Here is a 21771-nt window from a genome sequence, read left to right on the forward strand (position 1 = left end):
ACTTTCTTACCTTTTCTATATATATGCTTATATTTGTCTTAGAGATAAAATATTCAATATAATTAAAAAATTTAAATAAACCTCCAGTCTTTTAATATTTTAAAATGTAGTTGCCGGCAAGAAGTAATTTATCATGTTTTCACAACAATCCCCTTGATCTTGCTTATCATTTAAGGCTTAATGATGATTAAGTATAGTTAGAAAATTCAGAAAGACTTGGAGAAATGGACCTTACTTTTCTGTTATGTGTATAAAAAAGACCCTATGATAAACAATTTAAACACTAGCAATTATTTTATCCTCTGACTAGATTGCCAAAGCATTTGTTTTCTAACAAATATGGTAAATATATATATATATATACACACTTCCATTATGAGTTACTTGGGAGTAGATGTAAATTGTGCAGATTTCAAATTTCTAATAAACTTGGAGTTTAGGAATTCTGATTTGAGCAGGAATGGATGGTCAAATTATATATAGTTCTAGCCAGTCCTTTGTAAATCCTCTACCACCATTAGTTTAAGACAGTATTTATCATGTATTTAATTAGCAAAGCTCTGTTATGTTTGTGGATAATCACTAAAGGAGAAGATATAGTGTTTGTAGTGGTGTGTGCTCTGCATCCTGGTAAACACTTTGCCTAGATTGTTACACAGTCTATGAAAGAGATACTGTTGAATTCTACTTTTCAGGCAGGGAAGCTGAGGTCAAAAATATCATTCCCTCAGCTTAGAAATGTGCAGCATGATTCATTCCACAGTGCTTTCCAGGGGCTACCGTATGCATGTGACTACTTGAACAGTAAATGATTCTATCATGCTGACATTTTAAAATTAGTTTATCTGATTTTTAATGTATTACTTATTTTGTATAAACACAGTCCATATGAACATCAAATACTACAAAGCTTATATTCAAGAGCAGTGGTTCATACCTCCCATCACCCCAAGGACTTTCAACTTACCAGGGTTCTCCTACACGTATGTTCCTTCCTGTGGCCCCAAATATACTTCTCTGCCATCTCTTGGTCAGTCAACTTTAAATATCATCCACCAAATTTCTGCAGTGGTGCAGACTCTTCCATGCTATTTTGGCCAACTCAATATTCAGAATAAACATGATTACTGTTATATGTATATTGTCCACAGCTGAGGAAAGTTGTGTCCTTTTATTACATCTCCTTTTTCTTTCTCACCCAGTTTTTCTTTCCTTAGAGTCAATAAATGTTTCATTAAACAAAAATAAGAAACGTGCAGTCCAAGGCTAAAAGTAGTAAATAGCTTAGGTCATATATGTTGCAGAGAAGGCAGTGGCAACCCACTCCAGTACTCTTGCCTGGAAAATCCCATGGATGGAGGAGCCTGGTAGGCTGCAGTCCATGGGGTTTCAAAGACTCAGACACGACTGAGTGACTTCTCTTTCACTTTTCACTTCCATGCAGTGGAGAAGGAAATGGCAACCCACTCCAGTGTTCTTGCCTTGAGAATCCCAGGGATGGAGGAGCCTGGTGGGCTGCCGTCTATGGGGTCGCACAGAGTCGGACACGACTGAAGCGACTTAGCAGCAGCAGCAGCAGCAGCAGCATATCTGTTGGGGCAGGGAATTAACTTGATCCTAGAGTCCAGGGAATTTTTAAACAAGAAGTTGAACAAAAATGGAATGATCTCTCTTGATTAAAGCTACAAATTATTTCACAAAGTGAAAGTGAAATGAAAGTTGTTCAGTCATGTCCAACTCTTTGCAACACCATGGGATATATAGTTCATGGAATTCTCCAGGCCAGAATACTGGAGTGGATAGCCGTTCCCTTCTCCAGGGGATCTTCTCAACCCAGGGATTGAACCTAGGTCTCCCACATTGTAAGCAGATTCTTTACCAGCTGAGCCACCACGGAAGCCCAAGAATACTGGAATGGGTAACCTATCCCTTCCCCAGGGAATCTTCCTGATCCAGGAATTGAACCAGGATCTCCTGCATTGCGGGTGGATTCTTTACCAGCTGAGTGACCAGGGAAATCCTCAAAAGGTTTATCTCACAAATGTAGCTTCCAATTTGTATACCTCAACTTAATGATTCATGAATAAGAGGTCTTTCCCTGAAAAATATCTTTTAAGGTTACTGTTATTCATTTTATTTTCAATAACCCTTTAAGAAATTCTTACTATCCTTTATGTAAAACAGAATTAGATAAAACAGTTGCTTTCAAGTAGATGGTAGACTAGGAGTCTTGTGAATGCACAAGAGGTAGAATAGGAGTTTTGTGAATGCACTCCGCTAGGAAACCAGGTAGAAAGCAAAAAGGACCCTGAGAGAGTTCCAGAGAAGCAGAGGGGCCCATTCTGGGGAATTCTACTATCATGTCTACCTATACAGGAGGACCTTGTTCATCCGTTCTATAAATAACATTTTTAATTGATGCTTCTTTCCAGATAAAGATGCTTTATTTTTACCTGGTTTTGTAATTGCACTGTGCATTCACAGAACTCCTAATCTGCCATCTCCTTGAAAGCAAGTGTTTTATCTGATTCTATTTTACCTTAAGGGTAGTAAGAATTCCTTAAAGGTTTATTGAAGATAAAATGAATAATAGTTATCATAGAAGATATTTTTCACGGGAAGAGTTCTTGTTCATGAATCATTAAGTTAAGGTATACAAACTGGAAGTTGCCTTCTGGGTTCGGCGACGTGTTTCTGAAGGAGGCAGCATGGATCTGCACACATAGATGCAAGGAGGCTCAAGTCTGCCTGATACAAGTAGCAGAGAAGTGGAGCAAAGTGCCTATAAAAGAAATGATGAGTAGGTCTGTCTATCTGAAGAGGACTAAAAGAAATTAAGCCTGAAGAGAGGCACTGAAGATAAATTTAAGATGGCTTTGAAAGCAAAGATAAGAAAATGGAAAGTCATTTAAGGATTTTACTTGGAAAGATGCATCAACTAAAAATGTTATATATATAGAATGGATAAACAATAAGTTTGTACTGTATAGCACAGAGCTATATTCAATATCCTGTGATAAACCATAATGGAAAAGAAAATGAGAAAGAATATATATGTATAACTATAACTGAATCACTACGCTGTGCAGCAGAAATTGCTGCAACATTGTAAATCGACTATACTTACATAAAATAAATTTTAAAAAAACCTCTTTTACAATAAAGGGGAAACTTCTTTGCTCTGTCCACACAAATTTCTAGGATTTTCAAATTCAGTACATTTTCCCCGTCTTCAGACTTTCATAATACCTTGTGTGTGGCTTTGTCTCAGGTTTTAGAGTATGAATATTACTTTTCCCACTTATCAAGAAGAAGATAGAAATCAAGAGTCTCAATATTCTTAACTCTAAGATTCCATCGATGGGGATCAATACTGCTAAAGGTCTATATAAAAGACCAACAGAAAAAGTTGGAGTGGGGTGGGGAGCATGGAGAGATTTAAGAAAGCAAGAAAGGAAAAAGAAAGGGAATAGATGTTTACATGTGGGGAATGGGGAACAAATACAAGATGAAATTAGTGGGGTAGGTTTGGGACCCATACTTCATGGTGGTCTGTGTGCCCTAGGTGGACTTCTGCTTCACCAGCACAGAGACCAGAATCTAGAAGCTCAGTGTCAAGTGACCAGAGACTTCAGAGTTATGGTGTGCCCATCAATTGTTGCAGGGAGAGGAACAACATCCCAATAACAAGACACGGTAAGGAAAACTAATAATCAATTCATCTCATTTTACTTGGGTGGACACACACGTTTTCAAGACATGAACACTGAGGCATCCATTTCACAGACACCAATCTTAAATAAATACATTGCCAGCTACACAACTACACGAAGAGCCAGGCTGCCCCTACCTGTGAAGTCTCCTCTGTAGAAAGCCCCGGGTGACCTAGATAAGTGACCACTTGGGTGACCCTGCTTTTCTCTTCCTTCTTCACTTTTAACTCCTGCTCTTATGGGTTAAATTCACCTATAAAGAGTAAAGCTGTGTCACTTCGCTGCACACTGGAAACTAACACAATACTGTAAAGCAACTCTACTTCAACAAAAATTTTAAAAATAAATAAAACCTCATTCAAATTAAAGAAAAAAAGAGTAAAGCTGTGAAACCCTATACACCACACCCTCAACTCCAATAAAGGCAAAGACCTGGGTCCTTGCTTCTTCTCTCCACTCAAGATCTGACTGGGTGGCCCCTGATGTGCTCTGTACCCTCTAGCACCTAGAAGCAGTAAACTTTGCGTTTTCAAAGTTCCCTAATGATTATTGTTGATCCTAATGATCATCCTTCAGTCATAATAAGGACCACAAGGGCCAATCCAGCCACAACATATGGCTCTGGTTGGGAAACATCTGGGGGTGGGGACGGGGGGGGCAGCCTCAGGCAGTAGTAAGGCCTAGATGAGTGCTTCAGGCCTTCCTTTCAAATGGCATCATTATCAAGCTGGGAGTGACACAAAATAATACCTATATATATAAATAGATATGGGAAAAATAGTCACAAACCACTATTTTCAGTTCATTATAGGCAAATCTTATATCTACATCATTCTTAGATCTTTAAATAGTATGTTGCATATCAAAGTTCTCAGTGTGTATATTTTAAGATACAATTCGCGTGTCATGCGATTTACCCATTGAAGTGCCCAGTTCAATATTCTTTAGTATATTCATAAGGTTGTGCAATTATCACTACAATTTAATTTTAAAAGAGTTTAGCTCCCTCATGAAGAAATCCTGCTCCCTTTAGTTCCTGTTTAGTCAATAAGTCATGTCTGAATCTTTTGCAACTCCATGGACGGTCACCTACCAGACCCCTCTGTCCACGAGATTTCCCAGGCAAGATTACTGGGGTGCGTTGCCGTTTCCTTCTCCAGGGTTAAAATCTGCATCTTCTCCTGATTCAGGGGTTGAACCTGCATCTCCTGCATTGTCAGGAAGATTCTTTACCACTGAGCTACCAGGGAAGCCCATACCCTTTAGTAGTTACTCCCAATTCTATCTTCCCTCTAGGCCCTTACATAACATTATTCTAATTTCTGTCTCTGTATTTGTCTAGCCAAGATAATTCATATAAATGGAATTCAAAAAATAGTCTTTTGCGATTGGGATTTTTTCACTAATAATATTTTTTTCAAGATTCAACCATGCTGTAACATATACCAGTACTTCATCCTTTCTTGCTATGATTTTATTCCAATGTACAGATATATTAATACTATATTTTTCTTATTCATTAGTTGATAAACATTTGAGAAATTTCCACTTTTTGGTCATTATGAATAATGTTTCTATGATCATTTGCAAACAAGCTTTTTTGTGGAACTGTGTTTTCAATTCTTTTGGGTATAACTTAGGAGTGGAGCTGGTGGATTATATAGTGTCTCTATGTTTGCTTTCTTGGAGAACCACAAACTGTTTCCCGAAGATAGACTGGCCTTTGGGGAACTGAAGAATCAAGCCAGCTCCAAATTCATATAGCATTGAACTACGGTAACGCATATCACCTGTATTTTAGGTGAAACAAGGGACCTGTGAATATGAGTCAGATCAAATTTTGGAAAGCAGAGGTAGGGAAAATCATGAGACCCATGCAGAACAAGACAAATCTGGTAAAAGAAATGAGGTAAAGCTGACCCCTGGGGAGGAGCAAACTTATTTTCCATCTTAGTTTCTTACAGCGCAGCTGCTGATAACTTGTGGCTTTTAGTTTAGTTTTATCTTTTGTTTTGTTAATAAGAAAAACAATCGGCACTGATGTCTAATATACACAGCACTAACCAGATTTTATTTAGGAACTCTGGGCATTTATGATAGTAAAAGATAGTCTTTTGAACACAGTCTGAAGCATAGATAAAAGATTATAAGATACTTCATTGTATTATTTAGAGAGAGCTAATACACTTCTGGGAAATCATATGCAAATACAGGTGAGATTGACTGTCAGGACTGCAGACTATAGGAACACCAATCCAGGTACCTGCTGTGGATAACTAGAGGAGTGCAATTGGGGTGGTTACATACTCTTTCTGCTGTCTTTTCTCTTGGGCTGCAGCTCATTCTCACCCACAGTCTCCTTATCTGAAAATAGATATTTTATTTTTTTTAACTTTTTACTTTATATTGGAATATAGCTGATTAACAAAGCTAGGCTAATATCAGGTGTACAGCAAAGTGTTTCAGCCACACACATACATACAAGCATCCATTCTTTTTTTGTTGTTTTTTTTTTGTTTTGTTTTGCCTCTTACTTCCGTTTTTTTTTTTTTTTAATTTTATTTTATTTTTAAACTTTACAAACTCCCCTCCTATCTAGGCTGCCACATAATACTGAGCAGAGTTTCCTGCGCTACATAGTAGGTCCCTGTTGGCCGTTCATTCCAAATATAGTAGTGTGTCCATGTCAGTCCTGAACTCCCAATATCCCTCCCCCATTCTTTCCCCCCTGGTAACCATAGGTTCATCCTCAAAGTCTATGAGTCTGCTTCTGCTTCTTAAATAAGTTCATTTGTACCATTTTTTAAGCTTCTGCATGTAAGCAATACCATATAATATTTCTCCTTCTCTGACTTACTTCACTTAGTAGAACAAACTCTGGATCCATCCACATTGGTGCAAATGACATTATTTCATTTTTTTTAATGGCTGAGTAATATTTCATTATATGTATGTACCTCATCTTCTTTATCCATTCCTCTGCAAGGGACATTTAAGTAGTTTCCATGTCTTGGCTTTGATTTCTTTTAGGAACTTGTTGTCTTTAGTCCTCATAGTCAGCAATGTTAAATAAGTTCCCTTTTGGAAAATCCCTTTTGGATGCTAAAGCATCATAGAGGCTGTTAGTGAAAGGATCTATACTGGGGGCGAGTAGAGGGAGATTGCACATCTTACAAAGATCTATCGGCCTCTGCAGTCTGTAAGGTGATATCCATGTTTGGGGCAGATTGTAAGGAGCCTGATCTACTTATGGATTTGCTATGCACAAAAATATCTGGTGAGTTAGGAAGTAGCCAATGAGCAGAAAACCCAGGTATCGGTAGATGTGCATTTAAGTAGGAACTTGGCTCAGATGAGTTGAGTCACCTTGCATCCTTCTCTAAAAAGATGACCATTAGAAAGGATAAACTTGATAAATGCTCAAATAAAAAATACTCAATAATTCTTAGTAGCAGCTCTTGACTCTGAGCCTTAAGGGTTCTCCCTGATTATGTCACAATGCTCACAACAACTCCAATGACCTTAAAGACTCACTCTGCCTCCCTGAATACTCAGAATAAGAATGGCCATTTTCAGTTCAGTTCAGTCACTGTCATGTCCAACTCTTTGCGACCTCATGAACTGCAGCACACCAGGCCTCCCTATCCATCACCAAATACCGGAGTCCACCCAAACCCATGCCCATTGAGTCCGTGATGCCATCCAACCATTTCATCTTCTGTCATCCCCTTCTCCTGCCCTCAATCTTTCCCAGCATCAGGGTCTTTTCAAATGAGTCAGCTCTTCGCATCAGGTGGCCCAAGTATTGGAGTTTTATCTTTAACATCAGTCCTGCCAATGAACACCCAGGACTGACCTCCTTTAGGATGAACTGGTTGGATCTCCTTGCAGTCCAAGGGACTCTCAAGAATCTTCTCCAACACCACAGTTCAAAAGCATCAATTCTTCCAGGCTCAGCTTCCTATTAGTCCAGCTCTCACATCCATACATGACTACTGGAAAAACCATAGCCTTAACTAGATGGACCTTTGTTGACAAAGTAAGGTCTCTGCTTTTTAATGTGCCATCTAGGTTGGTCATAACTTTCCTTCCAAGGAGTTAGCGTCTTTTAATTTCATTTCTGCAATCACCATCTGCAGTGATTTTTGAGCCCAGAAAAATAAAGTCAGCCACTGTTTCCACTGTTTCCCCTTCTATTTGCCAAGAAGTGATGGGATCGGATGTCATGATCTTAGTTTCCTGAATGTTGATCTTTAACCCAACGTTTTCACTCTCTTCTTTCACTTTCATCAAGAGGCTCTTTAGTATTTCTTCACTTTCTGCCATAAGGGTGGTGTCATCTGCATATCTGAGGTTATTGATATTTCTCCAGGCAATCTTGATTCCAGCTTGTGCTTCCTCCAGCCCAGTGTTTCTCATGATGTACTCTGCATATAAGTTAAATAAGCAGGGTGACAGTATACAGCCTTGACGTACTCCTTTTCCTATTTGGAACCAGTCTGTTGTTCCATGTCCAGTTCTAACTGTTGCCTCCTGACTTGCACACAGGTTTCTCAAGAGGCAGGTCAGGTAGTCTGATATTCCCATCTCTTTCAGAATTTTCCAGAGCTTATTGTGATCCACATAGCCAAAAGCTTTGGCATAGTCAATAAAGCAGAACTAGATGTTTTTCTGGAACTCTCTTGCTTTTTCGATGATCCAGTGGATGTTGGCAATTTGATCTCTGGTTCCTCTGCCTTTTCTAAAACCAGCTTGAACATCAGGAAGTTCACAGTTCATGTATTGCTGAAGCCTGGCTTGGAGAATTTTGAGAATTACTTTACTAGCGTGTGAGATGAGTGCAATTGTGTGGTAGTTTGAGCATTCTTTGGCATTGCCTTTCTTTGGGATTGGAATGAAAACTGACCTTTTCCAGTCCTGTGGCCACTGCTGAGTTTTCCAAATTTGCTGGCATATTGAGTGCAACACTTTCACAGCATTATCTTTCAGGATTTGAAATAGCTCAACTGGAATTCCATCACCTCCACTAGCTTTGTTCGTAGTGATGCTTTCCAAGGCCCACTTGACTTCACATTCCAGGATGTCTGGCTCTAGGTGAGTGATTACACCATCATGATTATCTTGGTCGTGAAGATCTTTTTTGTACAGTTCTTCTGTGTATTCTTGCCACCTCTTCTTAGTATCTTCTGCTTCTATTAGGTCCCTACAATTTCTGTCCTTTATTGAGCCATTTTATGAGCCATTTTATGAGCATTCAAAACAGTTTGCTTCTTTGAATTCTAGTTTCTGAAGTTTAGAAGTCAGTTCTTTGTTCTTTATTATTTCTGTAAACATTTCAAAGGAGAATTTAAACACATTCACCTCCAAATATTATCCAAACAGTAGAATTAAGCATCTTTAGCTAAATTACTAGGCAGGTATATCTACCACTGCATTTTCATTAGTGATAATTCCCTAATTCTATTTAGCTTCTGTTGCTGCCTTATTGTTGTCTCCTCTTCATCACCCCTCCTCCTAAATCCCACAGTCTGTGGCCCTATCCAGTACATGCAGCCTTGTTCTTCTTTCATTTTCTAGCACTCAACTGACAGTACCATGTGCATGCATGCTAAGTCGCTTCAGTTGTGTCCAACTCTTTGTGATCCTATGGACTGTAGTCTGCCAGACTCCTCAGTTCATGGGATTCTCCAGGTAAAAATACTCACCGGGTAGCCATGGCCTCCTCCAGGTGATCTTCCCAGTCCATCTAGTCAAGGCTATGGTTTTCCCAGTAGTCATGTATGGATGTGAGAGTTGGACTATAAATAAAGCTGAGTGACAAAGAATTGATGCTTTTGAACTGTGGTGTTGGAGAAGACTCTTAAGAGTCCCTTGGACTGCAAGGAGATCCAACCAGTCCATCCTAAATAAAATTAGTCCTGAATGTTCATTGGAAGGACTGATGTTGAAGCTGAAACTCCAATATTTTGGCTACCTGATGAGAAGAATTGATTCATTGGAAAAGACCCTGATGCTAGGAAAGATTGAAGGCAGGAGGAGAAGGGAACGACAGAAGATGAGTTGGTTGGATGGTATCACCAACTCAATGGACATGAGTTTGAGTAAACTCCAGGAGTTGCTGATGTACAGGGAGGCCTGGCTTGCTGCAGTCTATGGGGTTGCAAAGAGTCAGACATGACTAAGCGATTGAACTGAAATGAACTGATTTCTATCTTGCAAATAGATTCATCTGTATCATTTTTCTAGATTCCACATATATGTGTTAACATATGATATTTGACTACTTTATGTGACAGTCTCGGTCCAACCACATTTTAAACCTTCCCTTAGTCTTCTAGAGCTTCCCTGGTGGCTCAGATTCTTTCCCTGGTAAAGAATCTTCCTGCAATGGGGGAGACCCAGGTTCAATACTTGGATCTGGAAGATCCTCTGGAGGAATGAATCCCAACCCACTCCAATATACTTGCCTGGAGAATTCCGTAGACAGAGAAGCCTGGCGGGCTACAGTCCATGGGGTCACAAAGAGTGGGACACAACTGAAAGACTAACACTTTCACTTTCATTTTCACTTTTCTAACCTCTAGCAATCTCCTTATGAACTTCACTCTCAGCTTATTCTTTTCCTTGCCTTTCACTTCACTATAAACATGAAGAAACCAGTAGAGAATCTCCATAAGCTATGCCTTTTGCATTTAACTCTCCACCAGTATCTGCCTCTGTACACTGGGCTTTCTCACCTTATAACAGGATGATCTATCTATCCATGCACTTAATTAAGGACAAAGATTCATCAAGGATCTCCTCTCTCTCACAATTTTTCACTTTTCCTTGAATTATTTCTAATATCATCCAAGTTTATTATCATATGTCCCATCTTACAATAAATAAATAAAACCTTCTTATGGCCTACTTCCTCAGCCAGCTTCTGGCCTACTTTGCTCCTCTATGCACTAAAATTTCCTGAAAGGACTTTCTGTATTCACTCTTTCTGAATCTTCTCTAGTCATATTCTCTTCAATTCACTCCAATCAGACTTGACATTCCACCAAAACTACTCTTGTCAAATCACCAATTATTAAGTCACATGTGCAAAGCCAATAGTCAAGTCTCAGTTTTCATATTATGCATTTGACACAGTTCATGATCCTTTGCCTTGATGCACGTTCTTCATTTATCTTCCAAAATAGCACCCATAGGGTTGTTTGAGAGCTCAAAATGGCAAAGTGGACAATCCAAGAAATAAAAGAAGGAAGCAGCACTGTCCTTTGGACTTAATCACACATTATCAATTCTTCCATTCTCTGCTTGTTTCTTGTGAGTCACTAAGTCCATCTGACATTCAAGGGCAGGGGAGCTAGGCTCTGCCTTTTGGAGTGTGAAAATTTGGGGGGAATATTTAAAAACTGTGCATGTAATGACACAGTGATGATCTCAGTGAAACTTGAGTTACTAAAGTGAAAGTGTTAATTGCTCAGTTTTGTCTGACTCTTTGTGATCCCATGGACTGTAGCCTGCCAGGCTTCTCTGTCCATGGAATTTTCCAGACAAGAATACTGGAGTGGGTTGCCATGCCCTCCTCCAGGGGATCTTCATGACCCAGGGATCAAATCCAGGTCTCCTGCATTGTGAGCAGATTCTTTGCCATCTGAGCCACTAGGGAAGCCTGAGTTATAAATCTGGGCTGAAATAGTCATTTCCATCATTCTCCTGGTGAACTCAAGAACTAATGGAGAAATGAAAGTTATGATATGGTAAATTGTATTTTAAATATTTTGTAATTGTGAAGTGGAGATTGGGAATACCATCAAAGTCATTGACCATCAGAAATTAATAACCCCAAATCAGAGAGTCAGTAAACTTTCTGTGAAAGTGTTAGTCGCTCAGTCATGTCCAACTCTTTGGGACCTTATGGACTATAGCCCGCCAGGCTCCTCTGCCCATAGGATTTCCCAGGCTAGAATGCTGAAGTGGGCTGCCATTTCCTTCTCCAAAACTTTCTGTCATGGCCTGAATTGCATACTGACTCTTTCTGAGTTCATATGTTGAAGTTCTAACCCTGAGTACTTCAGAATGTCACTATAGTTAGAGAAAGGGCCTCTAAAGAGGTAATTAAATTAAAATGAGGCTGTGAGGGTGAACCCTAATCCAGTATGATTAGTTTGTTAATAAGAAGAGAAATTCAGACACACAGAGACATGGGGACTTGTTGGCACAGATTGAAGTGTAGGGACAAGGCAGGGACAAGGGAATCAGACGTAAGCCAAAGAGAGAGACCTGGAACAGATCCTTCCGTGACAGCCCTCAGAAGAAACCAAACGTGCTGACACTTTGATCTTGGACTTCCAGCTTCCAACTGTGAGAAAACAAATTTCTGTTATTTAAATCGTCTGGTCTGTGGCAATTTTGTTATGGCAGCCCTAACAAAATAATGCATTTCCTAACATAAGATCTTTTTTTCTTGGCACTCCACTGGCAGTCCAGTGGTTAAGACTCTGTGTTTCCACTGCAGGGGGCATGGGTTTGATCCCTAGTAGGGTAACTAAGATCCCACATGCATCGAGGTATAGCCACCAACAAAAAGAAAAAGAAAACAAGCAAAAAAGGAGATGTCTTTTTGTCTTAATTTCCAAAGATGTTTTCTTCCTCTTTGTATATGGGCTTCCCTGGTGGCTCAGTGGTAAAGAATACGCCTGCCAATGCAGGAGATGCGGATTCAATCTCTGGGTTGAAAAGATCCCCTAGAGAAGGAAATGGCAACCACTCCAGTATCCTGGCCTAGGAAATCCCATGGACAGAGAAGCCTGGCAGGCTACAGTCCATGAGGTAGGAAAGAGTTAGGCATGACTTAGCAAAAGAACATGCACATACATATTGTTATAGATTATGTGAGTACACAAGGAATTAAGATCCACAACATTTCCCTGTTCTGATTATTTACCAATGATATTCTGATGATTTTCCATACTTTGAATAGCCTCAATGTTTAACAAAGGCCATCAGTTTCTCTTAAATATACATTTTATACTTGTTTTCATGTGTATCAATTTATGATGTTCATATTTATGTGTCAGTTTGACTGGGCCATTGGTGCTCAGATGTTTGGCTAAATATCATTCTGGATGAATCTGTAAGGGTGTTTCTGGGTAAGATTAGATTTGGTTGGTAGGTTGAATAAAGCTGATTGCCCTCTCCAATGTAAGTGGGCATCAACCAATACATTGAAGACCTGAGTAGAAAACCAAGAAGATACAATAAGAGAAAATTTGCTTTCTCATTCTGTCTTTAAGCTGGAACATTGGTCTTCTCCTGCATTCGGATTTGGGCTGGGGCTATAACTCACACCATCAGCAATTCTGCTTCTCAGGCCTTTGGGCTTGGGCCAGAACCTTATCATCAGCTCTCCTAGGCTATCAGCTAGCTGACTGCAAATCTTAGGACTTCTCAGTCTTCATAACCACATGAGCCAATTTCTAATAATAAATCTCTCTATACATATCAGATTGCTTCTATTTCTCTGAAGAATCCAGACTAGTACATAATAATTCATTATTTGAGTGAAAAATGGGGCTGTCACATTTGAGTATGAGCAGAAAGCAAATATCAGATAGTTGGAAATACCATTTTCTTGGGATGATTTAATCATACAACCGGCTGTTCTCTTTTTCCCTTATGAAAATAGCAAAATGTTATACAGTTGTTTACCATAAATGTTCACATGTCACAAAATAACTCCATTGTCTAACTAGAATCACTAATGGACTTGATGCCTTGGAAGGTTTTAATTTATGGTCAAATCACGGAGAACCTTAAAACAAGCTTTTCTAAAGGAAAATTGAATTACGATAATCCATCTACTGGTACTGAAAGACCAGAATCAAATTGCTTGATTTCTAAGAACATAGACATTAATTGGATTAAAAATTGCCAAAGCCCCTGCCCCCCACCATAGCACGTGCCCGCACTTATCTTCTGTCCTGTTATGGTGGGTGAGCTGTCCTTGACTGTCTGGGAATAGCCCCACCATCACCTGGGGCTCCTCTCTCACTCACCAGGAATTCTCCTTCCATCTGCATCATTTTCCCCTTCCACTGATCTAGAGAGAATACAAACAAGAAATCAAACACGCATCCCCTTCTAGTCTCTTCTCATTTCCCTATAGCTCCAACCGTATCTCCCCACTTCTCTCCTCCTTTACAGCAAAACTTACACAAGAAAGGTATGTGATTATTTTTAATCATTCTTCCTCGAACTCAATCCAATAGCATTTTTTGGAGCTGTTCTTGTCAAGGTTACAATGACCTCTGCATTATTAAATCAAAAGATTGCTTCTCAGGTCTCATCTTCCTAGAATCACCAACACCATATGGGCTGCTGAACACACTCTCTTCTCGGATGCTCTTTCCTAACTTGGGTTCCAGAACACGTCTCCCAGCTTTCCTTCTGACACCCTGACCACTGTTTTTATACTCTGTGCTGCTTTCTCCTCATCTCTGTGGTCTCTAAACTTGGGGGGACCAGGATTCAAGCTTTGGACGTTTTCCCATCTTCCCCTCTGCTTCCTCCTCCTCTTCTTCTTAATCCTCATCATCTTCTTCCCTGTCTTCTCTTTTTTCTTCTCCTCCTCTCCTTTCCTCCCTTTACCCTTAAACTCCTCCTCTTCCTCTTCCTTCTTCTTCTCCTTCTCAACACTCATTCTCTCAGTTAAGCTCATCCAGTTTAATAGCCCTCGGTATCGTCTGAATACTGATAAATTACAAATTTACATATATAGTGTGGACAACTAGCCTAAACTATAGATTTATACTTATTACTGTTCACTGTTCACTCCCTGCTGTATTTTCAGTGCCCAAAACATTGCCAAGAACTTAATAGGCACTCAGTAAAGTTTGTGAAATGAATGAATGTGTGAACAAATAAATGAATGGATGAACAGACAAACTCTGGCTTTGCCATTTTTATTGTTTGCACAACTTAAGCAAGTCTCATAACTTTTCTCAGTTTAGATTTTCTGGGATAAAACAGAAGACAATCAGTCTGACCTCTCCAGGTCAGTGTGGGAATTAAGTGCAATTTTTTTTTTTTTGGAAAGACAGAGGCAGTCTGGCATGCAGGAACTGTTCATACTTATTCTCCCCATCAGCTCAGTTTCCTGTCCCAGACATACTCATGTGTGGAGAAAGTCAGGCTTTCTGGAGCTGACTGACTGCTCGAAACTGGCCCCAGTTACAAGAGTAAGTTGTCATAGGAACCGTGCTGGCTGGAGCATCCCCCCATGGGTGTCATGTTCACAGGCTTATTGAGAAGAACTTAAAATTGTATGCCTCCTCTGTCCCAGCCCCTCCTGACATCATAGAAGCAGACAAGCTGAATATGGGTCCTAGCATCCCCTATGCTTTGACTGGCCCTGACAGCTCTACCCAGAACACAATGTGGCTATGAAACAGGTACATGCTTGCCCTGGGTCACCTGGCTCCCTTATGAAATAATGGATCCTCAGAGTACACCTCTGATCCCAGGAGAGACTGAAGGTGTGGGCCCCACAACACAGGACCTTTGGCTTCCAAAGAGACAGTGTTGCTTTCTGGATCCTGACTGAGGGCCAGGGGCTACTGTCCACACTTTATGGGGCCTCAGGTTGATGAAGCCCCCTGTCAAGTGCACAGGCTCCCAACTCATCTGTGTGGTAGAACAAGAGGACTGTGGAGGCCCAGGCAAAGGAGTTAATGGAAAAAGGGAGGATGCTGTCCCACTCTGGGTTGGAAGTTGGCCTACAACAGACCAAGAAAGAGGCTTCAATTTCCTTCATGAGCTTGGTCTTTAGAGTAGAGTCACCTGAAATCCACAGGATATTTTTGGTCTATAAATATCCAGAATTTTTTTTAGCCATCTGGATGCATATTTTTGAATTCCAGAGTGTCCTTCTCTGCCTGGCAGTCTCCTCTTGGTCCCCTCGGGATTCACCTCAGTTGCTGTATTCCCCAAAGCCATTCTCTACCTTTGTGTCTCAGCCAGCGCAACATGGGTTCATTCAGCAGGATGATGAGCCATTAGCATTAGTTTCTCCTCAGCGGGGCTCCCCCACAGGCTCCTTTAAATGGCTACATCTAGTGTCATTCTAGGAACCCCTCAAAATGCAGGAGAAGAGCTAACTCGGAGCACACGACTGGGTAGACAGAGGAAGGAGATGAATTGAGATGAATGTGTTCTTGAAGCTCATGTAAGTCAGATCAATTCCACTTTTTAAGAGCTAGAATATGTTTAAAAACTTAAAGAAATGTAAGACAAGATTTTTACAAAAATTTGGATATATTTACAAATTAACATTACAAATTGAACAGTTTAGGACTTCTCTGTCTGTCCAGCAGTTAAGACTCCACACTTACCATGCAAAAAGCACAGGTTCAATCCCTGGTTGGGGAACCAAGATCACAACCAGGCATGGCCCCAAACCTGAAAGTGTTAGTTGCTCAGTCAAGTCAGACTCTTTGCAACCCCATGGACTATAGACTACCAGGCTCCTCTGTCCATAGAATTCCCCAAGCAAGAATACTGGAGTGAGTAGCCTTTCTTTTTTTCAGATCTTCCCAACCCAAGGACTGAACCAGGTCTCCTACATTGCAGGCAGATTCATTACCATGTGAGCCACCAGGGAAGCCATGGTCAAAAGACCAGAATATAAACAACAGAAACAATATTGTTACAAATTCAAGAAAGACTTTAATGGTCCATATCACAAACAAAACAAAACAAAAAAGACAAGGACTATTCCAGATCTATAAATACAAATGTGTGTGTGGGTGCTAGTTGCTCAGTTCTGACTCTTTGCAACCCCATGGACTGTAACCTGCCAGGCTCCTCTGTCCATGGAATTTTCAAGGCAAGAATACTGGAGTGGGTAGTCATTCCATTCTCCAGGGGATCTTCCCTATTCAGGGATTGAAGCTGGGTCTCTTGCATTGCAGGAAGATTCCTTATCATGTGAGCCACCAGAGAAGCCCAATAAATACAAAGAAGGGTTTATTTCTGTAATATGTGTGAAACAGAGACAAACTCAACAGTTAAGATGATCCTGGTTTGTGGACATTTTCTACCAGTTTTTAATCTGACTAAAAATGACATGCAGGTTGATCAGGGAATATCACAAAGACATTAATTGCAAGTTTGCATGTAAATTGCTGTGTAGTTAAATTTCATGGACATTTCCTTTCACCTAAGTAGAAAATAGAGAGAACTGACCCTGCTGTGATCTGGGGAGGAGATAAGACCAATGGTCTCCAAGCTGCCAATTTTTATTCACTATTTAAGTTTGAATGTGTTTAACCTTATAAACATTAGTGAGCTTGCTTATCTGAGGAAAACTTTCATTGCAGCATTGTTTGACTTTTTTTCCAAAAAGCAACTCTCAAATTAATCACAGTAACTATAGTTTCTAATATGTGGGTGTGCATGCATGCTCAGTCGTGTCTGATTCTTTGCGACCCCATGGACTGTAGCCCACCAGGCTCCTCTGTACATGGCATTCTCTAGGCGAAAATATTGGAGTGTGTTGCCATTTCCTACTCCAGGGGATCCTCTGGACGCTTCCTAAGTTAGCCTCTGATTACATGAAACTGATAAGTACTCATACAAAGAATTCAAAGAAAATCCTAAGTTTTAAAGAATGACATTGATGATTCTATAAATGACAATTTATCTTTGAAAGAGAACTGTGACTTAATGTGATGCAAAGGCAATCATCACTCTGCCTCTGAACCCAAGGGGTGAAACTACACTTAATAAAGTCAGCCAGGAGTGCCACTTAAAGCTCATGGCTTCATTCACTGGAGAAGACAACCACTCTGACTCATTGCAAGGACTGATGCTGAAACTGAAGCTCCACTATTCTGGCCATCTGATGTGAAGAGCCGACTCATTGCAAAAGACTCTAATGCTGGCAAAAATTGAAGGCAGGAGCAGAAGGCGGTGACAGAGGATGAGATGTTTAGATAGAATCACCGACTCAATGGACATGAATCTGAGCAAACTCCAGGAGATAGTGAAGGTTAGGTAAGCCTGGTGTGCTGCAGTCCACTGGGTCACAAAGAGTCAGATACAATTTAGCTACTGAACAACTGAATCAGAGGCCATGGCATTTGTGTATTTCAGCGGTCAATGGAGTCCCAGAGGTGCACATGCTAGGGCTAATTGAGCTTGGCTATGGGAAAAAAAATTATCAGTAGCAGTATAACTAGGTTCTCTCATTATAGTGATTAAATGGGTTTAAAACTGGTCTTAGTGGTTGCTTATCCCCTTGGCTACAGAAATGTCGATCTCTTCTGAGCACAGTGAATTTTTTTCTCCAATACTCTTTATTGCATAGGCTATCTAGGAACCCTCAGTCCATGGTTCCATGTGTGCCTTCCATTTATGACTTCCCACTCCTTGATCCCCTCTGTTCATTATTTACTCATTACTCTTTCATACTGTCACACTCTTCTTAAATTGTGTTTCAATAAAATAGTGTTTAGAATTTGCCCATGGACCACTCCCACACACAAACATGGACAAAGAATTTGAATAGATGTTTCTCCAAAGAAGATACACAAATGGTCAATAAGCACATAAAAACTTTTAAACGTCACTGATAATTAGGAAAACTGTAAACCAAAACTATAAAGAGATACTATTTCACACCTATTAGAAGAGTCACCTTCAAAAGCAATACAAAAAATGAGCAGTGTTGGCAAGGATGTGGAGAAATGGGAATTCCTTCACTGTTCTTGGGGGTGAACATGGTGCTACTATGTGAAACAGTATGTTAATTTCTCAAGTAGTTAAAAAAGGAATTACCACATAGTCCAGCAATTCCACCCCAAGTATATACCCAAAATAGATGAAAACAGGGTTGTGAAGAGATACTGTACACCCACATTCAAAGCAGCATTATTCATAGTAGCTAAGAATTGAAAGCAACACAAATATCCATTAACAGATGAATGAATAAGCAAATTGTGATATATACATACAATGGAATATTACTCAGCTATATAAAGGAATGAAATTGGGTCTTTTGTGGAGACTTTGATGGACCTAGAGTCTGTGATATGGAGCGAAGTAAGTCATAAAGAGAAAAAGATATCATATATTACCACTTATATGTAGAATCTAGAAAAATGGTACAGATGAACCATTTACATGGCAGGAATACAGACATACACATAGAGAATGGGCATGTGGACTTGGAACAGACAGAAGGGGAGTGAGATGAATTGGGACATTGGGACTGACATACATATGCTGCCATGTGTAAACTAGATAGGTGGGATGAAGTGTAGAGGGAAGGAGGTCAAAAGGGAGGAGACTTATGTATACATATAGCTGATTCACTTTGTTGTACAAAAGAAACCAACACAACATTGTAGAGCACCTATACCCCAGTTTTTTTTTTTTTAAACTAAGGAAATTACATCATATGCTACAACATGGGTGATCTTTGAAGGCATTATGCTAAATATAACAAATCAATCTCAAAAAGACAAACACTGCATGATTCCACTTTTATGGCGTAACTGGAGAAGGCAATTCATGGAGACAGAAAGTAGAATAGTGGTTGCCAGGGACTGGGGAAAGGACAATGGGAAGTTGCTGTCTAATGAGTATATAATTTCATTTCTGCAAGATAAAGAGTTCTGAAAACTGGTTGTGTGACAATGATAATGTGCTTAACACTACAGAACTGTACACTTAAAAATGGTTAAGATGGCCCAAAATCAGTAGAAGGAAAGAAATCATAAAGATCTGAGCAGAAATAAATGAAAAATAAATGAAAGAAACAGTAGTAAAGATTAATAAAACTAAAAACTGGTTCTTTGAGAAAATAAGCAAAATTGACAAACCTTTGGCCAGGCTCATCAAGAAAAAAAGAGAGAAGAATCAAATGAACAAAATTAGAAATGAAAAAGGAGAGGTTACAAAAGACAATGCAGAAATACAAAGGATAATAAGAGGCTATTGTGAACAGCTATATGGAAATAAAATGGATAACCTGGAAGAAATGGACAGATTCTTACAAAAGTTCAATCTTACAAGACTGAACCAGGAAGAAAGAGAAATTATGAACAACCCAATTACAAGCACTGAAATTGAAGCTGTGATCAAAAATTTTCCAAAAAACAAAAGCCCAGGGCCAGACTTCTTCACAGGAGAATTCTATCAAATATTTAGAGAAGAGCTAATGCCTATACTTCTAAAACTCTTACAAAAAATTGCAGAGGAAGGAACACTTCCAAACTCATTCTGCGAGGCCACCATCACCCTGATACCAAAACCAGACAAAGACAACACAAAAAAATAAAACTGCAGGCCAATATCACTGATGAATATAGATGCAAAAATCCTTAACAAAATTTTAGCAAACAGAATTCAGCAACACATCAAAAAACTCATACAAGTTGAGTTTATTCCAGAGATGCAAGGATTCTTCAATATATGCAAATCAATCAATGTGATACACCACATTAACAAACTGAAAGATAAAAACCATATGATCATCTCAATAGATGCAAAAAAGCCTTTGACAAAATTCAGCACCCATTTATGATTAAAACTCTTCAAAAAATGGGCATAGAAGGAACCTACCTCAACATAGTAAAGATCATATATGATAAGCCTACAGCAAACATTATACTCAATGGTGAAAAACTGAAAGCATTCCCCCTAAGATCAGGAACAAGACAAGGGTGCCCCCTTTACCCACTATTATTCAAGATAGTTCTGGAAGTCCTAGCTACAGCAATCAGAGAAGAAAAAGAAATAAAAGGAATCCAGATTGGAAAAGAAGTAAAGCTCTCACTGATGACATGAAAACCCTAAAGATAGTATCAGAAAATTACTAGAGCTAATCAGTGAATTTAACAAAGTTGCAGGATACAAAATTGATACACAGAAAACACTTGCATTTCTATATACTAACAATGAAAAAATCAGAAAGATAAATTAAGTAATCAATCCCACTCACCATTGCAACAAAAATAATAAATATTAAGGAATAAACTTACCTAAGGAGACAAAAGAACCATATGCAGAAAATTATAAGACACTAGTGAAAGAAATAAAAGATGACATAAACAGATGGAGAGATGATATTCTGTGTTCCTAGGTAGGAAGAATCAATATTGTGAAAAAGACTATACCACTGAATGCAATCTACAGAGTCAATGCAATCCCTATCAAATTACCAATGGCATTTTTCACAAAACTAGAACAGAAAATTTCACAATTCATGTGGAAACACAAAAGACCCAGAATAGCCAAAGCAGTCTTGAGAAAGAAGAATGGAGCTGGAGAAAATAACCTTCCTGACTTCAGATTATACTACAAAGTTACAGTCATCAAGACAGTATGGTACTGGCACAAAAACAGAAATATAGACCAATGGAACAAGATAGAAAGCCCAGAAATAAACTCATGCACCTACAGGTACCTTATATTTGACAAAGGAGGCAAGAATATACAATGGGGCAAAGACAGCCTCTTCAATAAATGGTGCTGGGAAAACTGGACAGCTAAATGTAAAAGAATGAAATTAGAACACTTCCTAAAACAATACACAATGAAAAACTCAAAATGGATTAAAGGCCTAAATATAAGACCAGAAACTATGAAACTCTTAGAGGAAAACATAAGTGGAACACTTGATGATATAAATCAAAGCAAGATCCTCTATGACCCACCTCCTGGAGTAATGAAAATAAAAACAAAAGTAAACAAGTGGGACTTGATTAAACTTAAAAGCTTTTGAACAGCAAAGGAAATTATAGTCAAGGTGAAAAGACAACCCTCAGAATGGGAGAAAACAATAGCAAATGAAACAACGGACAAATAATTAATTTCCAAATTATACAAGCAGCTCATACAACTCAATGCCAGAAAAGCAAACAACCCAATCAAAAAGTGGGGAAAAGACCTAAACAGCCATTTTTCCAAAGAAGACATACAGATGGCTAACAAACACATGAAAAGATGCTCAACATCACTTATTATTAGAGAAATGCCAATCAAAAGCACAATGAGATATCAC

This window comes from Bubalus bubalis, chromosome 3 (assembly GCF_019923935.1).
Source record: "Bubalus bubalis isolate 160015118507 breed Murrah chromosome 3, NDDB_SH_1, whole genome shotgun sequence".
Lineage (NCBI taxonomy): Eukaryota > Metazoa > Chordata > Mammalia > Artiodactyla > Bovidae > Bubalus > Bubalus bubalis.